General features: G+C 39.0%; 1 long non-coding RNA gene across 1 annotated transcript in view; it reads left to right on the forward strand.

The window, feature by feature from the left end:
• Positions 1-12612, forward strand: part of LOC307193148 — a 180833-nt gene that overhangs the window by 129932 nt on the left and 38289 nt on the right. Inside the window, exon 2 of the long non-coding RNA XR_013830234.1 lies at positions 11905-12003. This is a non-coding gene — a long non-coding RNA (uncharacterized lncRNA). The remainder of the gene's footprint in view (positions 1-11904; positions 12004-12612) is intronic.

The following is a 12612-nucleotide window of genomic DNA, read 5'->3' on the forward strand; positions in this document are numbered from 1 at the left end:
ATAGAGTCTTTGCGGATGTAATTAGGTGAGGAAATCTCCCTAGAATTAGAGAGGATCTTAAATCCTATGATTAATGACTTTATAAGAGAAAGGAGAGGAATATTTGGAAACAGAGACACAGACAGGCGAACCAGGTGAAGATAGAGGCAGAGATTGGAGTGACATGGCTACAAGTCAAGGAACATCAAGGCTTGCCCAGAGCCTCCTGAAGGTAGGAAGAGGCAAGAAACGATTCCTCCCGAGAGTCTTAAGAGGGAGCATGGCTCTGCCACACCTTGAGTTCAGACTTCTAGCCTCCAAAATTGAGAGGACAAATTTTTGTTACTTTAAGCCATCAAATTTGCTTAAGTTTGTTTAAGCCACGTAGCAGCCCTAGGAAATGAATACACCAGGAAAGAGGGAGGAGCTCTACGGCACCTCCCCTCTCAGGGTATTTTGTCAGTACCACCCTACCTGTGAGCCTAGAAAACTAAAACAAGTTTCTTTTTAAGCTTTAGCATGGTTACAATTTTTACAGTCCATTGAATGAGAATCTCACAGTGAATGTAAACTTAAGTTTGGTGCATCATTTTTATTAGTCTGTTAACCTCTAACCTCTCACACATGTAAGCTACTGGAAGACAAGGGTTCTACTATTTGGATTCAATATTTGTTTAGTCCTAGATTATCTGCATCTTAAAAGTCACCCTGTACTTAAACATCCTCCATAGAATAACTGACAACTTCTTGTTTAGACTGTTTATGCTCAAAGGCAATTCAGGTTTTATTGAGGTAGCTCATACTACATTTTTGACTATTTCTCAGATTGGCCTTGTCTCTTCTGGAGCACAACAGCCAGAATCAAATATGCTGCCTTTTTGAAGGACAGTCTTCAGTGCTGTAGAAGGCATGCAGGACACTGTCGCTGCTTAGCAAATACAGATTGGTCAAGAACGTTAGATCTTCAATTAGAAGGATTTGAAGAATCCCTGCACTGAAGGTGTCATATAGAATATATTTCATACACAAAATATGACTCATTTCCTATAAAAAATAATTTGACACTTAGAAACCAATCACGTTTTAAAAGTGTTCCCTCCTTCCCGTGTAAGGTAAATCTACATATCCTGTGAACTTCATATTTACCTTCCCTTTGTAAACATCCCTTCTGCTTTGTTTTGAAGTCCAATACATAAATGTAAACAATGCAACTTTTCCAGAAATTGGTTGTGTGATATGATGAGCTTCCAAGATCAGTTGTGCTGCAGAACTAGGCACAGATAGCAAATACGTGTAGAAACACTATTACCTGCCCCGTATTTTTTTTTTTTTTTTTTTTTTTTGCAGTACGCGGGCCTCTCACTGTTGTGGCCTCTCCCGTTGTGGAGCACAGGCTCCAGACGTGCAGGCTCAGCGGCCATGGCTCACGGGCCCAGCCGCTCCGTGGCATGTGGGATCCTCCCAGACCGGGGCACGAACCCGTGTCCCCTGCATCGGCAGGCGGACTCTCAACCACTGCGCCACCAGGGAAGCCCTAACTTGTGCTTTTATAAAATGATAAATGAAATTTTGATGGCTATTTTAAAAAGAAGAGAGTTAGAAAAATAAAATGGATTGATTACTTCGACATTATATGGACCTTGACTCATTTAGAATATAGTTTCTAATGTTAATAATTATAATAATTTTGTATAAATTCTAGAGACTTCCAGAGATTTCACCAACAATTCTAAGATTATACTTTGGTTCAGATTATTTTTAAACATTTAAGTGAAAGAGAAGTAAATTCCAACTAAAAAACTCAATTTGGTACATAAATTTATTCTCATATTTTAAACTGGGCTCTTCCTAACTAGAATACAGTTTCCTTGAAGGCTGGTATAATAAAATGTCTTGCCAGTGCTTAGATAATGTCATTCGAACAGAAGATGCCCCATATGTGTCATTAAGGATGAACTTAAGATGAACCCTCTGGGACTCTTGGGGCCATGCACCTGTTTAATCATGAAGTGACAGCTCCACAGTTGGTAGCCTCAACTTTTCTGCCTCTTGTGAAAGTCTTCTTTCTGCCACTTGAATAAAGAGTAAATAAACCACAGGAATTAAAACTAACCATGGGGAATTTGCATTTGAATAAAGGTCAAAGCCTCTAGCTAAATCTATAAATTTTTGTTAGTGGAAATTTGGGCATCAACAAAAATTAAGGTAGGAAAAGAAAAACTTTTCAGTGCCTGGCAGTCACCTTATACGATGAAGAACACGGTTCCAAGTTACAAAGATTTTGGAGTTATTTAAAGATTTTTTTTTAAATTACCTATTGCTTTTTGTACTCTACTAGTCCCCAGGAATGTTTCAGCTCCCTACAAAATGCCAGCAGTGGTTTGGATGATGTGCTATAAATGTACATTAAAAATAGCAAAGTAAGTAAAGCTAGCATGTTTTTCAAAGTAACTAGTCTCAGTTGTGTGATCCCCCAGGGCAATAATTTGGAGGCTTTTGAACTTGATAAGGCCAATTTGAGCCAATACCGTTGGGCGGAATATTAGGTGCTCTGAGATGGCCTGAAGACACACTCTTGTATAAGATCAAATTTTCAGGTTATAAATTAATTTTAACCATGCCTATAAGACTTCCCAGGCTAGGATACCTTGAACACTTTTAATGCTTTGAGTTTTTGGGTTTTTTTAAGCTTGGAAAGTTGGGAGAGGGTTAGATATGTGTGTGTGTGTGACTGCATATACAGAATATCGCAGAGAAAATGCTTTTCTATTTAGCAATGACTGGAGAGAGAAATTAAAATTGACGATTGAAGAATGCATTTTAGTGCCTTAGCAAATTTTAAGTTCATAGGTTCCTCTTTTAGCCTGTGTTCTCTAAAATGTAAAATGTCTAAGACTCCCTTCCCTTTTCTTTGAGAGACAATAGATGAACTCAAACTATAAATAGGTTCACATGAAACTAAAAGTGTCAAAGAAAGGTAACTTCTATTCTGAAAAAAGAGGAGAAACCTGGAGAAATCCTGGGCTCTTAACCTCCGTTTAATTTTCCAGTTATTCTTTATATGAATATGCATCCCTAATGTGAGGGCTATATGTGCACGTGTGCATGAGTGATATCGGACACTTGAACGACATCACTGAAAATAATTTCAGACAGTTTAGTTTGATGAACATATCAAAGTTTTAATACAGACTTACTGTGCAATAGATTAATTCAACATTTTCCTTCTTGGTATGGACATTTTCTGGGACAAGAGGTTGGCAAGATAAACATTATCAGAGGATTTACTGAAAGAAAAGAGGTTGATTATATGTTTCTAGAGTGTTGACTGACAGCCAGGAGGGATGGAATGATTCGTTTCCTTGAACACATTTTAATCATAGTAAAGTATAGCAGATAATTTCTTAAGAATTTTACCTGCCAAGAAAGAGGTTGTCAATTACATTAAGCAAAAAGTTTTTGTCCCAGATCAAGTTTGGGACAATTTTTTTTCTAATAACCATTATTTATAGCTTTTCTGGGACAAATATTCTGGAAGTAGAGAGTTATTTTATTGCCTAGGATTTCGAAAGTAGACAAAATGTAAAGGGAAAAAATGAACACTAATATTTTACCTTTAAAATGGTTACTATAAAGATATAGGGAGGAAGCACAGACCAAAGAAAACACCCTGACTGGATCTCCTCGTTTTTGGAGAAACTGCTTCCCTAACTTTTTGTACAGATTCAATATTTGTCAGCTGGAGCAACCAAAACTTTAGTCATCAATCTTAGTCAAAATGATTTCTACTTCTAAAGTGATTTCGTGTATTATCAGCTGTGGGTGAAACAGAGGTTCCAAGGAAAAGGAGGTATATTTGTTACCTTTACCTAATGGACTATCACTGTTTTCCAATTTTTGGTTCATAAATCTAGTTTCCTTTCTTATCTAAAACCCAAGTTGCACACATTTTTCCAGGCCAGTGCATCCATGGGAAATATAACTTTTAAGTGTAAATGAGAGCACTTTGGGGCTCTGAGTCCTTACCAGGGAAATTGACGTAACCCAAGTCTCCCCCTCCCACTCTGCAGTGTCCTCAACTTCCAATCCTGAGCGGACGTCAGCATTCTTCACAGAGGTTCTGGATACGTGTCACTTTGTGGCTTTAGCGCAAGAAATGTTATCAACTATTACTGTCTTTTTTCATTAAATAAAAAGCTCCTTAAAGAATCCACATCACAGCCACTTCTCTTTACGTGACCCGTGCTTTCGTTTGCTTTTCTCGACTGTCACGCCTTCTCCACGCAAAGAGGGTTCTGGGTTCCATGCTAAGGTGAAGACTTCCTCTTCCCCAGCTCTTTGCCGCACTCTTTCCCAGGCCAGAGTAGGCCTCCCTCTGGCCCGACAGTGACGCTAAAGCTGGCTGCATGCCAAACTGCTGAGCTACACCCAGGCCAGCAGGGGTGGCGCCAGCACACACTGTAAACCAGTAGATAAGACAGGGAGTAAGTCACGGGACTTCTTGAACCTTGAGGGGCTGGCCAGCCCCCCCGGGGATCAAGAACATTCCAAGACTTACGAGTGAAGACCCAGGCATTTATGACAACAGCCAGAGCTGCAAACTTGTGCATACACTGTTATCAGCTTGCGACCCGGTGCTAAATGCTGGGCTCCTTGGAGTGGCAAACTGAAGTCTCACCTGTGGGGTGGACGCACTGCCTGGGACCTTCCCAACTTGGACTCCAGACTGCTGTTCAAGGGACTTGCCAGCGCTGCTTGGATCTGGATGTAGGTGCTTCCCCAATTCAGTGACGTACAAAGCTCTGTCTCTACTATTCTTTCTTAGTTAGTTATACTATTCTTTTCTTGACTATTATACTGTAATCTTTGTTAATTCAATAAACTCTCTCTAAATTCTTGTTTAACTGAGTGTAGAGTGGTTATTTTGCCAGCAAATCCTACGAACCTTGAAACCGAAAGGAAGGCTTCCAGCAAAACACCAACCACATGCACATATGTATCCCATCCCTTAATTTTCTCCTGAATCATTGGGATAAGAAAAAAACTTGCCTTTTCTTCTCCTTCCATAAAACAAATATATCTGTGCATAGATATGGATACAAACACATCTTTTGTGTATATATAACATGCAGAAAGATTTTTACACCAGCGCCATCTGTGCCCTAGTTCAACCAGCCTAAAAATTTACTGCTCAACACACATGTCTGCAAAGTGTCATAAGTAATCATTTTTTAACTGTCTTGGGGAAGAGCATGTAGTGAATGAATGGTATAAAAATTCCGAGGTCTTTTATGGCCTATAGCACCTCTATATCCACGCACATCTCCTGACCCCCCAGCTATGGGAGAATCGTTGGGACTGGCAGCTAGGAACCATCTTCTCCGAAGAGTCTCCTGGATGAATCCAAAACCATCAAAGCGCCTTTGGGAAGAATCTCCCCAAATCCCACCTTCTACAGTTGTAGGTCACTGCAAGCAAACTAAAGAGTTCACATTGCCTGACTCTTTGAAGTATTTGACAAACGCCACTGGATGCCAAAGAATGAACTTAGCCTCGGCAGCAGAAATACATTTAATACATCCTCTATGGGTTGCCAGATGGACTTCAGAAAAATGAAAGGAAAACTCAATAAAATCGTGTCCAATGAATAAAGTAAGAAAATGCATGTATCTAAGCGTCAAGATTTTATCCTCCTCATTTTCTGTGCTATTTTAAGGAGAAATGGGTCCCGGATGAATGGGGGGGGGGTCCCTGCTTGGATAGCTGTGGAGTAGGTGTGGGTGTGCAAGTTTGCTGAATTGCGCTGCGTAATACAGTAAGGAGCCAACTGCAGTCTGGGGAAGCAGGAGAAATAAGAAGCCTGAAAAATGGTGCAGGGTAGGGGGCTGCATGAGGTAATAGTGAAGGAAATTAATCCTATTGACAGTCTTCTGGGGACTAGAGGATTTGGGAGTTAGACCTGCCTGTTTTGAGAAGTTTGCTGTAGGGTGGGTAATGTAAACATCTTACAAAGCTACTGAAATCTTTTCAATGAAATTTGCATAGCTCCCTGAGCTTTTCATTTGAGTGGGTTATTTCTGGATAATTTGAATGTGTACTGGGTTCTCTGTTAAACTAGAGCAAAATGGGAATAGCAATGCCCACTTAGAGATATATTTTTATGTGGGAAATGAATTGATAGAAATTTACATTGCATCTTTTATTACAATGTGCATTTGAACAGATTTTTTGACCACATTTTTTGCTTCTAACTAAATCAAATACATATGCTAAAAGCCATTTAAGATTCACTTCTAAAAAAAAATTAAAAAAATAAAAAAAAAGATTCACTTCTAAGTATGCTAGCTCTTGTGTTAACTTGTCCATAAATTATTCATAACATCACCATTTACCAAAATACATTTTTTAAGATGGAACCAATTTGAACAAATTGGGAGCAGAACTTGTTTTGCTAAAGAATAATTATAAGGTAATGATATTTTACCAAAAATAACTATCAGGAAATAGTATTTTCTCAAGGGAAGAGAGACAGATCATTATCTAGGAAAAGGGCCAATTAAAATTGTGAATGAAGACACACGTGTGCCTGAGTATAGCATTTACAATGTGATTACATAATGTGCATTTTATGGTCTAAGTATTGTCATTATTATTTTACAGTTGAGAAATTCAGTTTGAGAGTGTTTGCCCAAGGTCCCATAGCTCATCAGCCTCTGCCAAACTCTACAAGACTCTGGACAAATTGGAAAAAAGTTACTCTTTCTTGATGCCTGCAGGTTGAATGTTGGCTAGGTTTTTCAGACCCCTCACCCTTTCTAGACCTGGCCTCTTTGCACACGACAAACATTGTTCAACTTTTCTTGGCTGCCATGGGCTTTTGAGACCCCCTGCTATGTTTGCTCTTCACCAAAGAGAAGGTGGAATCTATTTATAACTAATTATTTGGGGCACAAGCACAGAAGCCAAATCGTTTTCCTGCTTTGACCTCTAAACAGGAGCCAGTGTTTCTTTTTTTTATATTCTTTTGTTTCTTTTTTCTTAACATCTTATTGGAGTATAATTGCTTTACAATGGTGTGTTAGTTTCTGCTTTATAACAAAGTGAATCGGTAATACATATACATATGTTCCCATATCTCTTCCCTCTTGCATCTCCCTCCCTTTCACCCTCCCTATCCCACCCCTCTAGGTGGTCACAAAGCACCGAGCTGGTCTCCCTGTGCTATGTGGCTGCTTCCCACTAGCTATCTATTTTACGTTTGGTAGTGTATATTTGTCCATGCCACTCTCTCACTTTGTCACAGCTCACCCTTCCCCCTCCCCATATCCTCAAGTCCATTCTCTACTAGGGCTGTGTCTTCATTCCCGTCTTACCCCTAGGTTCTTCATGACATTTTTGTTTTTTTCTTAGATTCAGTATATATGTGTTAGCATATGGTATTTGTTTTTCTCTTTCTGACTTACTTCACTCTGTATGACAGACTCTAGATCCATCCACCTCACTATAAATAACTCAATTTCGTTTTTTTGTGGCTGAGTAATATTCCATTGTATATATGTGCCACATCTTCTTTATCCATTCATCAGTCGATGGACACTTAGGTTGCTTCCATGTCCTGGCTATTGTAAATAGAGCTGCAATGAACATTTTGGTACATGACTCTTTTTGAATTATGGTTTTCTCAGGGTATATGCCCAGTAGTGGGATTGCTGGGGCGTATGGTAGTTCTAATCTTAGTTCTTTAAGGAAACTCCATACTGTTCTCCATAGTGGCTATATCAATTTACATTCCCACCAACAGTGCAAGAGGGTTCCCTTTTCTCCACATCCTCTCCAGCATTTATTGTTTGTAGATTTTTTGATGATGGCCATTCTGACTGGTGTGAGATGATATCTCATTGTAGTTTTGATTTGCATTTCTCTAATGATTAGTGATGTTGAGCATTCTTTCATATATTTGTTGGCAATCTGTATATCTTTGGAGAAATGTCTATTTAGGTCTTATGCCCATTTTTGGATTGGGTTTTTTTTTGATATTGAGCTGCACGAGCTGCTTGTAAATTTCAGAGATTAATCCTTTGTCAGTTGCTTCATTTACAAATATTTTCTCCCATTCTGAGGGTTGTCTCTTTGTCTTGTTGATGGTTTCCTTTGCTGTGCAAAAGCTTTTAACTTTCATTAGGTCCCATTTGTTTATTTTTGTTTTTATTTCCATTTCTCTAGGAGGTGGGTCAAAAAGGATCTTGCTGTGATTTATGTCATAGAGTGTTCTGCCTATGTTTTCCTCTAAGAGTTTGATAGTGTCTGGTCTTACATTTAGGTCTTTAATCCATTTTGAGTTAATTTTTGTATATGGTGTTAGGGAGTGTTCTAATTTCATCCTTTTACATGTACCTGGTCAGTTTTCCCAGCACCACTTATTGAAGAGGCTGTCTTTTCTCCACTGTATATTCTTGCCTCTTTTATCAAAGATAAGGTGACCATATGTGCGTGGGTTTATCTCTGGGCTTTCTATCCTGTTCCATTGATCTATATTTCTGTTTTTGTGCCAGTACCATACTGTCTTGATTACTGTAGCTTTGTAGTATAGTCTGAAGTCAGGGAGCCTGATTCCTCCAGCTCCGTTTTTCGTTCTCAAGATTGCTTTGGCTATTCGGGGTCTTTTGTGTTTCCATACAAATTGTGAAATTTTTTGTTCTAGTTCTGAGAAAAATACCAGTGGTAGTTTGATAGGGATTGCATTGAATCTGTAGATTGTTTTGGGTAGTAGAGTCATTTTCACAATGTTGATTCTTCCAGTCCAAGAACATGGTATATCTCTCTATCTATTTGTATCATCTTTAATTTCTTTCATCAGTGTCTTATAATTTTCTGCATACAGGTGTTTTGTCTCCTTAGGTAGGTTTATTCCTAGATATTTTATTCTTTTTGTTGCAGTGGTAAATGGGAGTGTTTTCTTGATTTCACTTTCAGATTTTTCATCATTAGTGTATAGGAATGCTAGAGATTTCTGTGCATTAATTTTGTGTCCTGCTACTTTACCAGATTCATTGATTAGCTCTAGTAGTTTTCTGGTAGCATCTTTAGGATTCTCTATGTATAGTATTATGTCATCTGGAAACAGTGACAGCTTTACTTCTTTTCCGATTTGGATTGCTTTTATTTCTTTTTCTTCTCTGATTGCTGTGGCTAAAACTTCCAAAACTATGTTGAATAAGAGTGGTGAGAGTGGGCAACCTTGTCTTTTTCCTGATCTTAGTGGAAATGTTTTCAGTTTTTCAGCATTGAGGATGATGTTGAGCCAATGTTTCTTAAATAATGATGGTGATAACTCTGTGGAGCCAAAACTAATTTCATAGTAAGCATCCAGCGTCTCAATAAAAAGTGAGAATCACTCACGATAAAACACAGATGTGTGTGAAGTGGAGAATTACATCACCTGTTAGAGAAATATTTTCTGAAATAGCTTCCAGGCTAATGTGATTTGCCTAATAATCAAAATATTGCCTCCCAGTAGGAGCCAAGTTATATAAACAAGGGTTAATACTCTATTTCCTTATCATCTGAACTATCATGAAAATGGAGAGATTGAGTTATTTTGGAGAATTTTTCTTTTTTGATGTAAGTGGATACAGATTTAATTTCACAAAAGTGTAGTTTGTGTAAGCATTTCCCTTTCTGTAATAATCCAACCCAAATGGGAATAAAGCATTTAACTTAAGTGAATTTTCCTTATAACTGAAACTTTCCAGTATAAAACTGAAACTTAAAATCTTTCTAAATTATGTTATACTTTAACCTATTTTGTAAGACGATATTATGAAAGTAAGGTGATGTAATAGAATGATTATAGGTTGTGACCTCAAAAAGAACTTGTTTTTGTTTTGTTTTATTTTTGGTGGTAGGGTGGTGTTTTTGTTTGCCTTAAATTATTTTCTTTCTCTGAGCTTCCATTTCTCCCTCCATGAAATGGCTTCCTGTGACTCACACACTATTTCCTGTGATCTCTGCTTCTGTGTGATAAAAGTAGTAATATCACTAAACCGTGTGTATTTAATCAGCCTCCCTACATTCTCCAAGACTCAAATTGCCAGGGAATGGGTACCTTCCTCAAGACTGTTGGATCAAGGGAAACCCCAAAGGAATCATCTGCTTGAAGAAGGGGAATGAGAAGGCATTAATTACAGGGAAAAGAAACAAAAGCACCGGCTTCAGTGCCACCTTCAGGCAAAGATGGGGACAAGTTGGAGAAGGCCGTTTGAAAGTGGCATGGGTCTTCTGGACTTGGTGGCTGGGGGCCCATGCCTCCTGTATCACTCAGCTTGTGTGGCTGGGTGGGGATGTGTACACACACACACATCTATGAAATGATAGTACTTACCTTACAAGATTACTATGAGGAATACATGAGATTATGTATGGATGTAATTTACCATCCAACTAGATGTGATGTCATCACTATTACTATTATACAATATTATCATAACAAACAGGTAGCATAGTGGCAGTAACATTACGTTTAAAGCCAGGATTTCAACTCTGCTATGTATTGGTTGTATAACCTTAAACAAGTCACTTATCTCCATTTGGCACATTCATTCATATCAAGCCCTGATTCAACTTTTTAGATACTGCTATCAGAATCATCTTTCCAAATTAAGAAATATCACTCTCCCTCGTAGAGTTGCCTAGAATAGCACTACCCTGTCTGCAAAGCTAAGTTCATGCTCTGTAGTTGGGCACACAAGGCCCTTTCCAATGTGGACCTTGCATTTCATTTTTCCAATCCCTGGTTGCTGTCTGTAACTTTTTAACATTTTCTTAGCATCTGTGGCCTTCAGTCACTACAATGAATTCCTTGCTACCCTCCCCGACATACATTTATGCCCCTTTGGGGCCAATCTCCACATTAGAAACAAAGTATTCTTTTTTTGAAAACGAATTGTTACTTCCTTATTTAAATCTATCTACAATTGGGGCACTTCCCTGGTGGCACCGTGGCTAAGACTCCATGCTCCCAATGCAGGGGGCCCAGTTGATCCCTGGTTAGGAGTTTGCATGCCACAGCTAAGAGTTTGCATGCCACAAGTAAGGAGCCCATGTGCCACAACTAAGGAGCTGGCGAGCCACAACTAAGTAGCCCTGGAATGGCAACTAAGGAGCCCACCTGCCACAACTAAGAGCCCATGCAACCAAATAAATAATTAAAATATTTAAATCTATGTACAATCTTTTTCATTGTTGTTAAAGAAGAAAATTATTTTCATAGCATATGACCTCCTGAAAGGTCTGCCCCTGCCTATGTGCTGGTCTTCATTTCTTTCTACTTGTTGACACATGTTGGCTTACTGCGTACCAGGCACTAGTTCCTCTTGTCGGTGTAGAGACTACTGTGGAGAACAAGGCAGTTCAGATCTCCTGCTCTCACAGAACTTCCATTCTAGATGAGGGGCAGAGACAGAGGCATACATCATGTCAAAAGATAACGCAGAATAGAGGAAAATAATGAGGGTCAGGAGTGTTTCATTCTAAATTACATAATCAAAGAAGACTTGAGCATTTGAGGCAAGAGCTGAATGAGGAGAAGCAATGAGCCACAAGTCCATCTGGGGACAGAGCATTCAGAGAGAGGAAAAACAGGTGTAAATCTCGGAGACCTTTCACCCGAGTAAGTTCTGTTTCTACAGAACATCTTTCTCTTTCCAGGTTTTCCATGCACTCGGATTGCCTTCTGCTCCCTTAAATTTAATACCCCCTTCTCCATACTCACTTTTTATGTCACTTTGACTTTTTCTTCAGGTCTCAACTGAAACACCATTTTCTTAGAGGATAACTTCCTTGATCCCAAAGGTCTGTTGTGTCCCATTGTCATTCACTTACAGTGCACGTTGTAAATTTCCTTCATACATCTTCTCACCTTCACAGGTGCTTGCTCATTGCCCATCTGCCTGCTGGACCGCTGGCGAGGAAGCCTGCGTCTTTCTCATTCACCACGCCCTTCTCCACTGCCTTGGAGAGTTCCAGGTACCTTTTGGAATTCAGTATTTACATCATAAATGAATAAATAGAGTGTGAATGGCCTTGATAATAATCTCACAGTCTAACCTATGTGACCTTGGGCAGGGAGAGGAAATCATAAGTATTTCCTGAGCCTCAGGCTCCTTCTTTGAAATGTGGGGCAAGAATATGTGCCTGTTTTGTTTTGTAGATAAAAATGAAGGAGGGAAGGGAGGAGAAAAGGAAGGAGAGAGAGAGGAAGGCAGGAAGGAAACTGAGAAACGCTTTGAAGGTGTCCTCTTCCAGTTTATGAATGGAAATCTACATTTAAGAGAAGATTAAACCCAGGCTAGATTTTCTTAGTTTTATTCTAATTGGAAGGAAAAGAATGACAGTCACTTAACACGGTTGAATTGACGCAAGGGCAGAGAAACAAGACTTTACACTGTTTGTAGGTGGGTACAGGAAAGCATAGGAAACTAGAGTTGGAGCAAATAAAACTGGAAAATAATGCTAAAAGTTAAGAAAAAGGATGACGAAGGCAAATGTCATCAACTTCTTTATTTATCATTCATCTTATTTTGCCCAGGAGTCTCTGAAATATCAAAACACTTCCAAAAAACTGCATTTCAAAAA

Source organism: Stenella coeruleoalba, assembly GCF_951394435.1.
Source record: "Stenella coeruleoalba genome assembly, chromosome: 10".
NCBI lineage: Eukaryota > Metazoa > Chordata > Mammalia > Artiodactyla > Delphinidae > Stenella > Stenella coeruleoalba.